At 32.5% G+C, this 17,999-nt stretch overlaps 1 protein-coding gene across 30 annotated transcripts in view; it reads right to left on the bottom strand.

Moving 5' to 3' along the window:
- The window catches only part of SOX5 (SRY-box transcription factor 5), a 1,034,770-nt gene that overhangs the window by 244,778 nt on the left and 771,993 nt on the right, over positions 1-17,999 (bottom strand). The gene's annotated exons all lie outside the window — the stretch shown is intronic.

The raw sequence follows: 17,999 nt of genomic DNA, 5'->3' as shown, positions 1-17,999 counted from the left end.
CTTAAAGATCCTCTTTGCTTTAAGGTAACTCAAGATTACACATGATTTGGAGATCATTCTTGGTGTAAGCAAAGACCATGATTTGGATTATATATAATTATATTACAAAGAATGCTAAATTTGTGGTATTCAAGTTTCTTAATTATCTCCCATGGATGCTATACATCAAAGGAGTTATACTATGGATACAGGCAGGGATATTAGTGTTAGATCTAATTAAATTTATTAGACAGTAATCAGAAAATTGTAAGTTACAGGGAACTAGTTGTTCCTTATCCTCAAACAATTCTGGACTCGCATGTTCCCAATTTTTAATAAATTCAGACTCTTTTTGGGTACACTGATTATGTCAGAGAGCAATAACCATAACATCTGCCTCCATTCTCAAATTTCAGTAAACACATATACACACAAACAACATATACCTTTATTTTATACATATATCTAACTGATACATGTATGCATATATTTTCTGAAGCATGTATAAAACTCTACAATTATTTGGGCAAATTAAACAAAATTTCATTCCTTTACTGTAGAGTCACATTATACAAACATTTAACTCATCTAAATTCAACTATGCTCATTTGAAAAAAAAACTTGGAAGAAAAAAACAGATTAAGCAGGGCAGATAATTATTTCTGCCATTACCTTTAACATACTTGTAATGAGTAAGCTGATGTATGAACATAAGATATGAAACTACTATCCCCTCAGCTGGTTTCAGTTTCAGTATTACTCTCACTGTTTGAGCATCTCACTGTGCCAAGAGTGCATTTGTGTTAAAAGATACAGACTTTTCATAAAACATGAAACACAAATCAACACTTCATTTGAGGCTCAACCAAAGAAACAGCAACACACTGCAGTGGTTTGATGGATTCATCAAATGGAAATGGCATGATAGCCTTCACTGTGGAGACTTCCTGAGGTATTTCCAAATGTACTTCCGTCCTTAGTAACTTTACAACTGTAACCAAGTTTAAGTGTGATTCTGTTGTATTTATTGCAAATAAAATTTAATTAAATACTGAATCATGAATTTAATATATATATCTAGTTAAGAATAAATTGTTTCCTTTCAGTTGCTTTCATTTTCTAAAAAAAGAAAACATGGAACACACAAAAAGACATTAATGTAGAAGGTTCTACAGAGGAAAACTAGGTTAAATGAACCAAGTTTTATAAGCTAAAAGGACTTCCCATATGAATGAACTGTGGATACAGAATCATCCTAAGCAGGGGAAATAAGGAAAAGGGCATGAAAGAGTAGCCTAGCATGTTTCAAAACCCAAAAGCAGTTTGGTGGTGTAGGGCACAAAATGGGTATCTTAAGTGGAGAGAGCTAAAGCTATCAAGGTAGAAAGAAGTCCTATCACAAAGGATCTTGAATACCATAATAAAGAAACAGCAAGGAATTTAATAAATTTCAGCAGGAAATGTATATAAGCAGGTTGGTAAGGTCCCTCCTTTGACAGGAATTGCTGGAAGAGCCAAACTGATTGACATGGTCCTGTGCCAATGATCTTGTGTTGCCGGCCCTTTTACCTAGAGCTCTGGATACTTGAAGAGGAAAAATGAGAAGAAAATTATCATGTCTTCTTCCTAAGAGAGTGGTGAGACTCAAGGCCAAAAACTGTTTAAATGGCTTATGAAAGCAAGAGGGTTCTGTAGTAGGCCTCAGAAGCTAGAGTACTGAAGGTAGAAACTGAAAAGTCAGAAAAATGAGAACAAAGCACCTCACATCAAAATGGTTAGATGAGAGCACAAGCTCAGTGAATGCAATAAATGAAAGACTGTTAAGTCATTTTATTGGAAAGGCAGATCACTGTAGTACAGAAACTATTCTAAGCTGATGACCGATATGTATGACTTTACTGCTTCCAGCATAAGATACTTTCATAGTAAAACTTTTTTATGATGGATTCTTATATTTAACTACTATGTCCCTAAATACAAAAGAAATTTTCATAAATTGTCATTTAGCAATACTCATCTAATATAGGCTTAAAAATGCTATTTTGAGAAATGCTGATTTTTTATGACAATTCAGCAAAAATAGCAAATTCTAAAGCAATCATTGCAAAAAAAAAAAGAGATTACACTTATTACAAAATCATCTGAACCCAGTAAAATCATTTTACTTCCACTGAATAGACTAACTCAGGCCCTTCTCAAACTTTTGAGCCGTGCTGAATAGTATGTGCCATCAAGCACATCCAAATGACAACATAAATAAGCAAGGAAATGCTAATAAACATTAATATATATATTCAAAAATAAACAATCATGGTTAGTTTGACTGTTTTTTACTAAGTTCAAAAGCTAATTTGAAGATATTTGTGATTTTAATATGCACACCTATAAAACAGTCACATTATTTTTAACAACTGTTCTTAGTCCGTATGACAAAAGTAAATTGTTCATCATTTGACCTAAAATGCATCATAAGGAAGAAACACTAGCCCTCAATTTCATAGGAACTTGTTATTTTAATTTTCTGGCAACTTCTTTTGATTTCAAACATATGACGTTGGGAAATTTCCCAAAAGGTTTAATGTTTCTTGAATCTTTGATTTGACAGATTAAAAAAAATATATATATATATACATATACATATGTATACATATATACACACACACATTCATACACATAAATACATGTGCATACATACAATGACTAATAACCTCATGATACAACATGTGCTCCAATTAGAAAAAGATACATATGTGTGCACGAGACACAGTAAGAGCTCTGTGTGTGTGTATATGTGTGTGTATCTGGGTCTAAGGTTCCATACTGGCCATTAATAAGTACTGCAATGATAAAAGTAATTTTCCCTAATCAATGTTTGTTTATAGTCTCTTGACAAGTTTAAGTTTTTATTCAAATAAAGATTGATATTGTTATATTGTATTGTCATGATATATTGCTATATTAGGATTATCTGCACAATCTGAATACTGGACATTTTATGTTCTAGAGGTAAAATGTTCTAATAAACTACATTCTTTAATAAAAAACTGGTTAATCTTCAACTGCCTTGTGCCAGCAGAAATTGTACTCATTTTTTTTCTTAATTTTATAATTTTTGTATTACAAAACTACAGATTACATACATCATTAAAAAGATAAAGGAAGACCAGAAGTCAAAAGGCTAAGTTATATGCTCAACACTTTATTAGGTATTTTATAGATTTTTTTCCTTCAATTGTAAACGATTGGCTTCTACTTTCAAGGATCTTACAACATAGTGAGTTTTTTTTTTGCATGAAGCAAAAAGAATAAGTAAAAGAAAAAGCAAGTAATAAGTGCTAACTGGGTGATATTGATTTTGAGTATAATAAAAAATTAGAGAAGAAAGAAACATATCAGGACTAAAATTAGTCAAAATCTCTTGAATGAGGGAAAAATTGTTTGAAATCAGCAGATTTAGAACAAGAGCACGAAAATGGGCTAAGAGCAAGCATATAGAGTAAGTGAAAAGTTCTGGGTGGCAATCCTGGCAGGTATACTATTTGATGAATATCGAGCAATTAATTTGATCACATTTTAGAAGTCTTAAAAGGGGGCTAAGAGTTTGCATTTCATTTTAATAAGACTGTAAAATACTAAGAATGGTATTTAAAAATCTGAGTCTGGCATTATAAGATAGAGTATGTTGGTAGGGAGTGGCAGTATGGCAGGGAAATGTAGAGGCTCTATTCTAGACATGAGCGTAGGCCTGCAGACCTCCTGTTGGCTGTGCAGAAAGTGAAGGAAATTTCTGAAAGGGAGGAAGAGTCAGGGAAGAATGGCAGCTCTACCACTCATGAACTAGAAAAGCTCATTTTTATAAACGATTGTTAACCACTCTTAATACATTTACTGATTTTGCTGGTCATGTTGCCCACGTAATTCCCTTGTCTCATCCCAGACTGTTAAATGTTCTATGAAAACAGAGATAACAGTCTCCATATTTTGGAAACAGGGCAAGGTATCAAAGGTAAGATTTCTTACCTAAGGAAGCATAAACAACCCAACTTTTCTGTACTTCCTTTTCTTTATGCTTTTAATGGAAACCTCTGCTGCTACCATGAATGAATTTTCTTTTTTTTTTTTAATCTCCCATCTCTGCTCTGGCCAACTAACCACAAGGCTAAAAGCTGCCTCCCTTTCTAATCTATATGTTATGATACTGCTAACAGATGACTGTTAACTAATAGATAACCACTAACAACATGAAAATAAAGAAAACATGCAGGCATACAAGATCTGACTGTTAAAAACAGCTGTGACTGCCTTTTCCAAAATAAAAGGGAAAACGAAACAGTTTAATTTTACTGCTTATTATCCTCCTACATTTAAAGTAATTCAAAAACTACTTCAAAATAGTGAAAGTAAAAGGAAGGAAATCATTTCAGGTAGACTATTAAAAATGAAGAAAAAATATTAGTCAAAGAAAATTAACACTTAAGTAAAACTTAAAGCACAGTGTAATGTGTTGTAGTCTCTCCTCTTTCTCCCTTCTACCTCTCTCTGCGGTTATATATATTCATATGTATTTTTTCCATGTCTGTTCTTTAGAATACAATCTGTCTTTCTTTGGAAAGAATGCTTTTTCTTTATTCCTAAATCAACACAGGATCAAGGAGAATTTGGAAAACTGAAGCTAAATTAAAGGCCAAATACAGAAACTACTTTTATTTATGTAAAATTAAACTGAAAAAATGAGTCATGATATTGTTAAACTAACAGAATATAATAACTTTCTAAGATTAAAAGAAATAAATGGAAACTCAAGTTAAAAAGGATTTCTTGGTAAGACTGGATATACATGGCTTTTTTTTAAATTGACTAGAAAGTTCCATAGCATTACACTCAGCATATTAAAAACATGCAACAAATATGAAATGTCAACTTCATTCTAATATGCACTAGCATATTATAAAATATCTTGGTATAAATTCAGTTTCCAACCCTAGGGAAAGAAGTAAATAAATAAAAGAAAGAAATAAAAATTAAACTAAAGAGCTAAAAGTATTTATGTCATATTGATATTTCTTCAATAGTTTATAATCACATTAATCTAGATAAGCTTTTACCTTGTGTCATTTTCAATTAGGTAAACATGTGGACAATGAGAATGTGTGGGATCCATGTTTTCTTCAAGAACTTGGTATGAAAAATACAATTCTCTAACAGAAAGATAATAAATCTCAGGATTAAAACATAATAGACAAACTAGAGATATGCAAATGTAACTTTGTTTGAAAGTCTTAACATACCCAAAAAGTCAGGGAGAAGGTTCCAGGAATCTAAAACTTTCAAGTGGAAGGAGAGCGAAGGTTGGAAGAATAATGGAAAGAGGAAGAACAGCAGATTTAACAAAAATGACCAAACATCGGGTACAATGGCAACGTAATAACTGTTGGAGGTGCATTTACTACACATCAGAAATTCCTAAAACTAGCTTGTTCTACTAACATGCTTACCGTGATCTTTAAGACAACTATCTGTCTTTCCACAAAGATTTCTCTCTTTCTACAGGAAGGATTTTCAGTATTCTGAAATAAAGATTTTCAGTATTCTAAACTTAGGAATAATTATGTTTTCTTAAACTCTAGTTTTGTATTCCAGTTAAATAGTTGTATCCCGAACTTGGATGAAGTAAATCTACAATAGAGACATAATTTTTTTTTGCTTCTGTTTTGTGTGTGTGTGTGCTGGTAAAATCAGATTTACAAAGTTATAAGCTCTGATCATCAAGTTTAATAAATATCCTGTAAGACACTTTGAAAGCCTGTCCTCTGAAAAGATCACACTGCCATACCTGTTAGTTCGCATTTCAATGCTCCTTTTTAAAACATTTTTTCTGACTATTGTAGGTATCTAAGCTAGCTCATCATGGTCACTGTCTATTATATCTTGTTGTTTTATTTTCTTCAAAGCATATACTGTCTGAAATAATCCTTCCTTATTTTCTTACTGTCTTCAGCCACTAAAATGTAAGTTCTGTAAGAGTAGGGACACTATCTTGCTATTCAATGTATCTCCAATGACTAGAACAACATTTTTTATGTTCCCCTTATAAATGTAATTTAATGTGAAATGAATGTAAGATAAAGGAAGTATGTCTAGTTTGTATAATAGTAATTTAATAAGAAGAATAGTACCTTAGTCATTTCATTGTACAATCTTGAAAGATGTGCTGATTTGGGGGGAAGAACAGATAATCGCATGATAATTTCGATTGACCAGAAAGAACAAAGCAAAAGTTTAAAAGTAGTTTTAGTGTATTACAATTTAGAAATATAGTAAATTTGACCATGTCCTGAAGAATTAAGTTGAAATCAAGAATCAATTTATCTAGCAAAACATGAATTTAATTTGAAAAACACTCTTTAGTCTAGAAGCCTTTACATTTCTGCTAGCAAACAGAAAATAATAATACTCTCGCAAATAGAGATGCAAAAAGGAAAGTGTGAATCCATATGAAAATCATTTAGCGCTCCTAGAAATGTTTCCTTTATTTTTATCTTTACACTACAATAATTTTACCTGAATTTTATGGAACGAAACCCTGACATTTTGATAATGTTTAATTGACATGGAACTGACAGGCTCCAAGGAGGTTGCTAAAGTACATTTCCTCCACATTCAACAAATACAGATAATCTACCATGTAGATTTCCAGACATTGGACAAGTGTCTGGGATTTCGGCAATAACAAGTTGGGCTCTCCTACCTGCCTTCATGGAGTTTATAACCGGGAGAATTGTTTTAAAAACAACACCTAAACATTTGTAACACAGTTATTTCATTCTTCTTAACAAAACTCAATCGGAATGTAATTGCAGAACAATGAACATCTAAAATTTCCAAATAGATCTTTTAAATTAGCTAACAAAAATTGAGTATATTTAATGCAATATTGTGATGCCAAGAAAGAAAAAAAGAGTAACCATCCACAGCCTTGAGGATGGGAAGATTTGGCTCATTGAGCTGGCTCTTTTATCAATCATTGAATAGCTTTGGGCAAATCATGAAATCGCATAGGTTTCTCCTTGGCAAAATGAGGAACTGGATGACAAAATCCCAAAAATGCCATCTAGACCTATGGATGGTTCTTTTATTTGTTTTATTAACACATTATATTTACATATAAACCAAAATAAAATGGGAATATGCAACAGAAAATAGTGCTGTGTGAGTACAGAGAATTATCTGAGGCTCTACTGTATTCAGTTTTGAAAAAAGCATTGCAACTCTTTCTTCATGGTGTTAGAAACAAATCATTGGCCATATGTAATGGCTCATACTTGTAATCCCAGCACTTTGGGAGGTGGAAGGAATGCTTGAGCTTGGGAATTCAAGATCAGCCTGGGCAACACAGCAAGACCCTTTTTTTCTGCCTGGTGGCACATGAAAAAGAATGGTTTTTTTTAAAAGAATGATTTTAAAACAAATCAGCTGGGCCTGGTGGCACATGCATGTAGTTCCAGCTATTTGAGAGGCTGAGGTAGAAGGACCACTTGAACCTGGATCTAGGCTGCAGTGAGCCATGATTGTGCCACTGCACTCTAGCCTGGGTGACACAGGTGAGATCCAGTTTCAAAACATTTTAAAATATCATCTGTTTAATCAACACTTTGTACATCTTCTTTGGGATAGATCACAACTGACAAGTGTTTTTGATACACATTTATTTACCATTAATGGCATGAATTATACAAGGTAAATTTTATAAGAGGTGAATGTTCTCCAACCTGAGAGCTTTTACTGAGAATTTAGACATTGCTCTAAATTAAATTAAATTTAGAATTTAATTTCAAATTCATCTTGAGAAATTGTAAATCAAAACTTACTACCTTAAATACCCTAATTTTTCCATTTCCATCAGTTTGTAGTTATAGGATAAGTATAAATGCTGAATTGCTGTCATATGTGTTTAAACCAAACATTGATGTATTTGTGGGAAAAAATAGCAAGTGGTTGAATGTTGCAAAATTAAATAAAAACATTTTAATGAAAACCCTGAATCACTACATATAGTAAATTTTGATAATTTATTCCAAATGGTTACTTTTTATCTAATCACCTGCCTTTCTAAGAAATAATAGATGGACGAAATACAGAGTGGGTAGTTAATTGTTTTGTTTTTATCAATTCTAAATTAACTCATTGGAATGCAGAAATAAATCAGTTATATGGATAAAATTGTTAAATCATGCTATGCATATTAAAAAAAGTTCATAAGGCATTAAAGTGACTTATAGTTGGAATATACATATATACACAGAGACAAACACACAAACACTACTAAAATGCATTGGGGATGCTCCTTGAAGTAGAGAAAACATGACTCCTTAACTTTAGTAAGTCCATCCAAATCTACTTAGTCTTTCAAATTAAGCAGTAATAGTAGAATTATATAATGTTTAGATTTTTTCATGGAGTTGTTAAAAATTCTTTTCCTCTCATTTTTGTTGGCATTTTCTTTTCTTGTTTGGGCCAGAATTACAAACAGGAAAGTAGAACTGTGAAGATTTTTTAAATAGTGGTAAAAACAAGTTATCTAAGCCTCTTTAAATTTAAAATGAAAACATTTTTTTCTAGTGATAAATTCAGTGCTTTTATTTTTTAAAAAGAACCGTTAAACCATTCTTTTTCATTGCTCACCCAATTCTTTTCCTGTGGAAAACAGTGTTTTTCTAGTTATCAATTCAGTGCTTTTATTTTAAAAAAGAACCGTTAAACCATTCTTTTGCATCGCTCACCCAATTCTTTTCCTAAGGATAGTGAAGTTTTAGTATAATAGGATATGAATCTTAAGAAATCATTGGTTTATCCCACAACAGCTAGTGTTTCAATCATACTAGGAAGATATCCTTCCACTTACAAATATTAAAAAACAGAGTCTATACTCTTGGTACTAGATTTTAGGCAATAAATTCCAACTATTGTATGCAGCTATTTAAACGATAAAAAGTCCTTGTTTTGAACACACTTTTTTCTTTTCAGGAATGATAATTACTGCTTAGAAACTGATTGGCAACCAAGGATTTTAAGAAAATTTGGGGAAAATAATCATGTGAAAAGAATAAAATCAATTCTAGAAAGGACTATTTTATTTCAGTTATAAAAAAATTTAATAAACACCCACTTTTCCAGTGTTGGAAACCTAGAAGTCACAGTGTTCTTATAGGAGACCAGTATCAATTGGGTATTTTTTTTTTTAGAATAAATTTTAACAACAGGGTAGGGATGCAACTATAACATCAAAGTCTGGCAAATCCAAAGCTAAGTATTATAACATTTACTGTCTCTGAATTTTTATTAATATTTGCCTGCCTCATTCTTCATTTACTTGTATCAGAAAAGCAGTGACTAGAATCGATGATTTTGGAGAAAAGTTATAAAATGAAAACATAATTATGCAAATATCTATTAACTTTTTTTCTTTTTCTGTATTAGTTAAGGTTGCTGTTGCTGTTTTGAGTTTTGTAGTGAGTGAAATGAAAGATTTACTGTGATCACAGTTTGAGAACCATTGATATCATCCACATTGATATCAGCAACATAGTTGCTGGAAGCCAGAACAAAGAAGGTCAGAGGGGATTATTTTCTTCCATAAGCACTCTGCCAACGTTAAACAGTTTTAGATAATTCACAGAACTTCTTTTGGTCTCGGCTGCTATTGGAGGAAGGGGTAGAGTATATAACAGAATTACATAATTTCTATACATCTTCAAATTATAATTTAGAAAAATTAATATTCATTAAAATTTAACTGTAAGTTTATCTCAGTACAAACAATTGATAAAATAAGCATTTAGGATACATGAAAGTAACTGGTATGACAAAGGCACTTAAGATTTTAAATACATCCTTCCAAAAGAACTGGAGTTACAGAAAGACATAAAGTTCAATCAGAAAGGGATCTGAAATTCTGAAGTACCAAAATTGTCTGCTCTGTGAACAAACTATTTAAAACAGTACTAAAGAAATTTGGCTCACTTTGTTCCATTTTCAATTCTTTTGTGACTACTTAAAAGATTCAAATCCACCAATTTTGTACCAAAGGGCATTTAGAAACCTTTCTTTTCAATATCATTGGTTAAAAGAGAATTACACATTTGTTTTGATCCAAGGTTTGCATACAGGTTGAACACAGTCATATGAAATATATCAATAGCAACCTCATTAGAATCAAAATTATATTCCTTATACTAACATAGAAATTTAAAGTCTTTAGTAAGAGAATATACTAAACTAAAACAGACTAAGAACATAGTGTGACATATTAGTCTATTCTGGAAATGAACACAGTACTTGTTGTCTTCTAATCAATCAAAGAGATTTCAACTAAATATAGATTGATTAAAAAACTAGAAACATTATTGATGTTAGTTGTAAAATAAAATAAGAGTTATAAATTCATGACACTGTAGTTACAAGCTCAATGCTTATAACCATTAGAGATCAACATCAGCAGAGATATTACATAGGAAAATGAGAAAGTGCTCCTGTTTAGACCTGAGATGCTGCAGTGGAAGTAACAGAATCTGAAAAGAGTCTTATCAAGTGAAGATAAAGAGAAAGATATAGCTCATCTATTTATCTAACATTAGAATTTGAATAGATACTATACTAGGTATAATGAAAAGAAGACTAAATATTACTAAACACAGGTGTGAAAGTGTTATTAGAAAGTTGAAGTATTCATTTTTATTATGGTTTGTCACTATCAAAAGAAGAAGAAAGAACTGGAGTTACAGAAAGACATGAAGTTCAAAAATAAAAATTAAATTTAACATGCAGAAAAAGGAGAACTTGGAAATAAAGTGAGTGGAGGGATTCAGATCAGAGAGCAGGCAATGTAAACCTAAGGTTTAGTACAATTGCGAGGGCATCCTATTGTCCAGAGCTAGAAGAGAAGCAGTTAACAGTTTTATGATGCCCATCAGATAAAAACAAATCAGTTGCACAGAAACAAAAAAGCTTTTCCTAATACACAAACTGAGTGAAAATTTTCCCAAGGGTCCTCATCAATGGAACACTTGATTTGATTTAGTGAACTATGTGCTTATAATAGGATTTTTTAAATGAACATTTAAATTCTCCAGTGCAGACTTATGAGGTAATGTCAAATCATGGTTTAATAAAAGCAATTGTATGATGGCCTAGGAATGAAACATAATAAAGTTCTGTTTCATCCAGGGATAAAATTTAAAAATCTTTAGGTATGCTTGGATTTGTGGTAATCAGATATGAATATTCTATTTTATAAGCGAGCTTTTGATAAGAATTTAATGTCAGAGAGTTCAGATGTTATATAATTTGACAAGAACACAGCAGAAATTCTATATTGTTGAATAAATTGATTAAATAAGCAATTTTATCTTATTAGTCAATATTTTAATACATATTAATTGAGCACATACCGTGTGCCTTACAGCATTCACTGGAAATGAATATTAAATTTAAACAAAAAAAAACAGATTAAGTACCAAAAACTTGCTTCTGTGTTTAGTATAGCTGAATAAACCCAATACAAGATAAAAATAAACATGTTAAGGACCACAGAGAATATTTGTAACATATTCCTAAGATCTGCCAATGAATCTTTTCGTCAGAGAGCAGAACTGCCACATTTAAGTAAGAATGTTGTCAAAACTTAAGTATAAATCATAAATCTCCAGAACTGATACAAGAAATATGTTCAAGAAATCTACTTTTTATGTATGGGCAAGAGCACATAAAGAAAAGGAGGGTAGAGAAAAGAAAGAAAGAAAATGGAATGAGTTACTAGATCATAATGAAATCAGAGATTATCCATTTTCCTACTTTAATTCTGATTCTTTCTTTGAAATAAAACAAACAAACAAACAAACATTAAATTATGTTACCATTTTCAAAGGCTATCTTACCAGTGCTTAACATGTATTTTAATTCTGAGGGTAATAATAATGATTTCCAGCAATATCCAAGGAACATGTATTTCTGTCCCATTCTAAGGAGTATTAACCTTTTAAGTGAGAGAATGAAAATCATCCTTTTCTAATAAATGTGATAAAAGGGAGAGTGTGAACTAGTTTTATTCTATCTGTCTTTGGTCTATTCTTAAAGGAGAATACATTTCCTTTTAGGATATTCTTTAAATTGAAGCATCATATGTTTAGGGGCAAGGGTTCATGGATTAAATAGTCATGTGAGACAGAGATTTAAACTGTTCCTTGATCACATGCTATTGATTAGGAGAAGCCCAGAATATGTGAATGAATCAGTACAAATATACCACTACTGCTGGGAGGGCATTCAAAGCAAGCATGTAAATACCATTCTAGCTTTTCTTACTGTTTCCTATTGTTTAAGAAGTTGGAGGAAATGTATCTGTTCATTCAAACAATTTTCTTAGAGTGTGAGCCTCAAATTTTACTAGCCCTTTCAAAATTAAAACTGCTACAGACAAGATTTATATAGGTTAGCTTTTTTTGCCTAACCCATTTCAATAACTGAGATATATATTAAGAGAGACTCAAGTTTTAAATGATCATTTTAGAACCAATTTGCCTTCATAGTAATATACAAAGAAATACTAACATAGATCTTGAAAGGCTAATTTCCTATTAATATAGTCAATGCTACCATTAAAATTCACAGGATAATTTATCTGTCAAATAAATAAACTTTCAAAATATCTAGGAAAGAAAATAATATTTACAAATATGCCAACCTCAATTTCAGGTTTTACAAGATCACAGAGAAAGGTAATAGAACACAAAATTACTTTTACTGCTGTTGAAATACAACTAATAAAATCAAATCTTGATCTGGATATTACCAGATATATGTGAGAAAGAAAATAAGAAAAATAATCATATACATAGAAACACTGATACATTTCATGCTTTGAAAACCACAAATCTGTGCCTCAGGAAAATATAACACTCCAGCTTTTTCAAGCTCAACCCTGCAAGTCCATTTTTAGAATAATTTTTATGGTAAATATCACAGAATGCTTTCTGTAAGTACTATTAAGAGAACTACGTAAAGAAAACCTGTAACGAATCCTTACTCTCTGCTTAAAGAGCATCAAATACAGAAAATATGTTCATATAGAGTGTACCTAACAATTTGGGCTCAATATGATAATCACTATGATAATCACAATAAAATTGAAATCTCAAACAAATGTATGAAATAGAACATTTGCTTTAATTTTCCTAGTTTATGTGTTCTACTTAATTGCCAGAAGACATTATTTCTCTTCATTTACATAATTTTCTGTTTATGTGAATTTTATTATTTCATAATCATATCTTAAGTGTCATGATTTGCAGAATATACATATGCGTGTATTAAACATAAATAAAGTTTTCAAGAAAGGCATTGTTTTGGAAAATAAAAATTCTATCATGAACTGTATACCATACGTTCAATAAATAATAATGACATTATGATGTTACACTCTTTTAATTCTCTTATTTCTTTCACAACTTCATTGGCCCTTCTTGTAGTGCCTGCCACCCCCGGTACCTCTCACAACTCTCTCTCTCTCTCTCACACACACACACACACACACACACACACGAAAGTTCTATGAACACTCTTCTCTTTTCAATTGATACATTTTCCACTATTGATCTGAACTATTCCCATTATTACTGCTATGTAAACTCATCCTGAATCGTTCTATTGATGACCAGACACATGTTTTCATCTGTCTCTAAAATACCTGTGATTATCTTTAAGTTGCAAGTCAACATATCCAGATTGTACTCTACTAATAAAAGTTAGTGTCTAGTTATTGAGCAGACAAAGGGCCAAGCACAGTAATAGGCTCTTTCTGTTCATGCAATCTGATTTAATCTTTATACCTGCTCTATAAGGTAGACAATTAATATTTTGTTAAAACTGAGATAAAGTTACCTACACTCTTGCAGCAAGTAACTGGCAAAATAGGCAATTCAACTTGGCAAAATCCTAATTCTTCCATTCTTCACTGTCCTTTATCTCAATAAATCTAAATATTACCAGTCTAACAACTGCTGAGGATCAATATTTCAGAGCTAACTTTTATTTTTCCAACCTATCTACCAGTAATGAAGACTTGTTAATTACTCAGAGGCAGCTTTTCTTAAGAAAGAATGGCTATTACCACAGGTGTATAAGACGACAAGACTCTTGCTATACAATGGAAAACACTTTCATGGGTCCAAATCCTGACTGTGGAATAATTATAGTTACAGATTCTAGTTATTTTGTCTCAGAATTATTTTCCTGAATCATGCAAGCATGCTTGAATTTCCAGGTTTTTTTTTGTTTGTTTTTAGAGACAGGGTCTCACTATGTTGCCCAGACTGGAATGCAGTGGCTATTTGCAGGTGTTATCATAGTATACTACAGCCTCACACTGTTGGGCTCAAGTGCCTCCTGTTTCAGCACCCTGAGTAGCAGGAACCACAGGAGTATGCCACTGCACCAGCTTCAATTGTTCATAGTGGAATGAGATGTGTTTCAGAGCATTTCAGCTGCAGTGTCCAATGGGCTGGCAGGTATTCTGAGCATATTAAGACCATAAGATACTACGTAAAGTTCATTGCCATGTTCCTTATCCACAACCTCTGTTGTGAATGTATATCACATACTAAAGTTCAGACCAATTAGACTACAACTTTAGCCAATAGAAAAATATCAGAGAAGATAAAATCTTATAAAGTTTGGTCACCCACTTAGTTTGTTTACATGAGTTATTGGAACTCAGGAACTTCTAAATTGTGGTTGATGTGGCTCTTTAAACATAGCATATATTAACTGAAATACTGAAATTCCCAAGGTTTGACAAACAGTAAAATGAAAATGTTATACTCATTTCAAATACACCGATAGACAAGAGCGACTCTAGCAAAAATTAGCAGAGGATATAGAGTAAAAATATTATTTCTTTCTTAGATTTGGTCTTTAATTTTTAAATTATTAATATAAAATATTTTAAATAGTATTTGACTTTTCATTTTTATATATGAAAATTATAATATGAAAGATATTTTCAGGAGTTAAAAATGTACACAACTACATAGAAAAACTTCATTGCAAAGCACTAATGAAAGACTAGAAGAAAAGCTTAGAATGTTAAGTATAGGGAAGAGATTGAGAGCGTGTCCAGAAGAAAAGTAATCTAAAGTACAGGAGACTAAGAATATAGAATAGAGAGAGAATGGATATGGAAACCCCACAGTCAATTAAGAAAAAATAGGAATGAGCCATCATTTTACACATGGGCACAGACATAAATTACTCAATAAAAATCTTGGGCAGACTGGGTGCAGAGGCTCACGCCTGTAACCTCAGCACTTTGGGAGACTGAGGTGGGTGGATCATGAGGACAGGAGTTCAAGACCAGCCTGGCCAACATGGTGAAACTCTGTCTCTACTAAAAATTCAAAAATCAGCTGGGCTTGGTGGTGCATGCCTATAATCCCAGCTACTCAGGAGACTGAGACAGGAGAATCGCTTGAACCTGGGAGGCAGAGGTTACAGTGAGCTGAGATCGTGCCATTGCACACCAGCCTGGACAGTGGAGTAAGGCTTTGTGCCAAAACAACAACAACAGCAACAACAACAACAAAACTCTTGGGCAAAGCAGTACAATGTGGAGCACTTTCAGATGCTGCCAAAGAATTCCTTGAAAAACAACTGTATTGTCTGTATGTGACGATTTAAACTGCTCTGACGTCATCATCTGTTGTGGTATCTGTCTTTGGAGCTGAGAAGTCCTGCTCTTACTTTTGCTTTCTTTTTCAAGCTACTTCACTGTCCTGGATGAACAGAAACAAATCAGTAGCCAGTTGAAGACAACTCACCTCTTCCTTTTGTTCTTTGCCACAAAGTAGTCTTAAAGGTAAAACTAGCTAATATTATAAAGAAATCCACTGAGAACTTAATTAGGGTTTTTGAAATTTAGATTTGATAGTCAAGATAAAAAATTTCAAGGACAAAACCTGGAAAATAGAGGAGAAACCTAAAACTTTCCTCATGTAAGACTTTCACTTAGGGATTTTAGAACTTCCTCTGAAATTACAGTAATCATTCTGTAACTATAAATTCTCCTCATGTGAAAATAAGTAGATATATATTGGTATATTTTTCATCGCTGCAAGAATCCTTGATAAAATATATGTGAATCATGAATGACTCCAAGTTTTAAAGTAAAAAATTGGTAGTTACAGTGTAAGCAGTATAAGCCATTTATTTAACATGCATTTATTAAGTGCCTACTCTGTGCCATACACTCTGCTAGGCCTTTGGGGGTGAGGCGCAGAAATTAAAATCAGTATATTAGCCAAAAGTAGCTTATAAAGAAAATAACCCTTGAAAATCTCTTTATTTACTCAGAAGGTATGGTATGTATTTTGTAGCACCCAACCCTATACAGTAACATTTCAGCACATGAATATTTAAGAAGAGCTCTACTGGACTGAAGGAAAACCAAATAAAACTATTTTGTATTTTAAAAAGCCATCAAATCCCTAATCTAAGAATGCGGTATAGGTAGGGAATTCTAAAAAGTGCCCTTCTGCAGAAGTTGCTCAATTGCTTGATGCAGATTTAGGGTAAGCAAGACAATGTTGGGTGAAGATTAAGCAAAATAGTGGGGAAGTTGTAAGAAGTAAGGTTCTGACACAAAATCAAATGTGTATGTCATAACTACAGGGTATAGCCAGAGGCAACATAAACCTGATCTCTGTCTTCAGAGCTGGACCAAAGAGAGATGAAGTAAGAAAAGCACCAAGGGTGCAAAATTTAAGCAGGCATTCACTCTTGAGGTAGCACACTTGTCAACTCTTCTGAATTTTCTTTTTTTTTTTTTTTTTTTGAGATGGAGTTTCACTGTTGTTACCCAGACTAGAGTGCAATGGCACGATCTCGGCTCACTGCAACCTCCGCCTCCTGGGTTCAAGCAATTCTCCTGCCTCTTCAGTAGCTGGGACTACAGGCTGCGCCACGATGCCCAGCTAATTTTTCTATTTTTAGTAGAGATGGGGTTTCACCTTGTTGACCAGGAGGGTCTTGATCTCTTGACCTCATGATCCACCCGCCTCAGCTTCCCAAAGTGCTGGGATTCTTAGGCATGAGCCACCACGCCCGGCCAACTCTTCTGAATTTTCAAGACACTGAGAATGCGTTTCTTCTTGAATTTTGTCACCTAGGTACTAGCATTTTACACCAACTTTCCCAAGAGACAGAATGATCTCCAGTTCTCTTACTATTACAGGGTATGGTGACTATGGCGTATTTGTTTTTTTACAGATAAGCCTACAAAGATGTATACATTTTTTTCTTTATAATTAATCATTGAAATGTTTAATGTAATATGAATTAACAAGAATTTCACAAAAACCAGAGAATAAAAATATTTTAAAAGTTTTATCTAGTAAGGAATAACCCTCTATTTTAATATACTCCTATATGATATGAAAAGTATTATTGATTTTCTCTTTAATTGGTGTGCTGTTCTCACTGGTCTATTTTAATGCACAGAAAAATAAGCATTCATATACATATTTACCTAATGCTTATTCACTTAAATATACATTTATATAGGCGCATTTACAAATCTTACTCCCCATAAGGTCTTAACTTTGGCAAATTCTCTTAAGAGTTTTCAAGAATATAATAATATAGTTGATGTCAACATACTTTTTCACAAATCCTGTAGTCTAGCAGCTACTATGTGTACCATTGTCTCACAGTAGATTGTAAACTACTGGGTTAAATTAGATGACATAAGATAATTGCCAAAAATGATAGTACTATTCTTCATTTTTTACCTCCAGCAGGCTTAGAGGTTGAGCCTTGTTTATTTTAGCACCTCCTCCAACAGATAGGATAATGTCTGCCATATAGTGGTCATTTAATCAATGTAAAAAAAACAAAAATATAATTTTTACCGACAATACTCCATGTCCCTTGTAACAAGAACATTTAAAAACTATTTCTGTAAAAATATGCAA

Source organism: Callithrix jacchus, chromosome 9, assembly GCF_049354715.1.
Source record: "Callithrix jacchus isolate 240 chromosome 9, calJac240_pri, whole genome shotgun sequence".
NCBI classification, from domain to species: Eukaryota; Metazoa; Chordata; class Mammalia; order Primates; family Cebidae; genus Callithrix; species Callithrix jacchus.
This window is presented reverse-complemented; position numbering and strand designations above follow the sequence as displayed.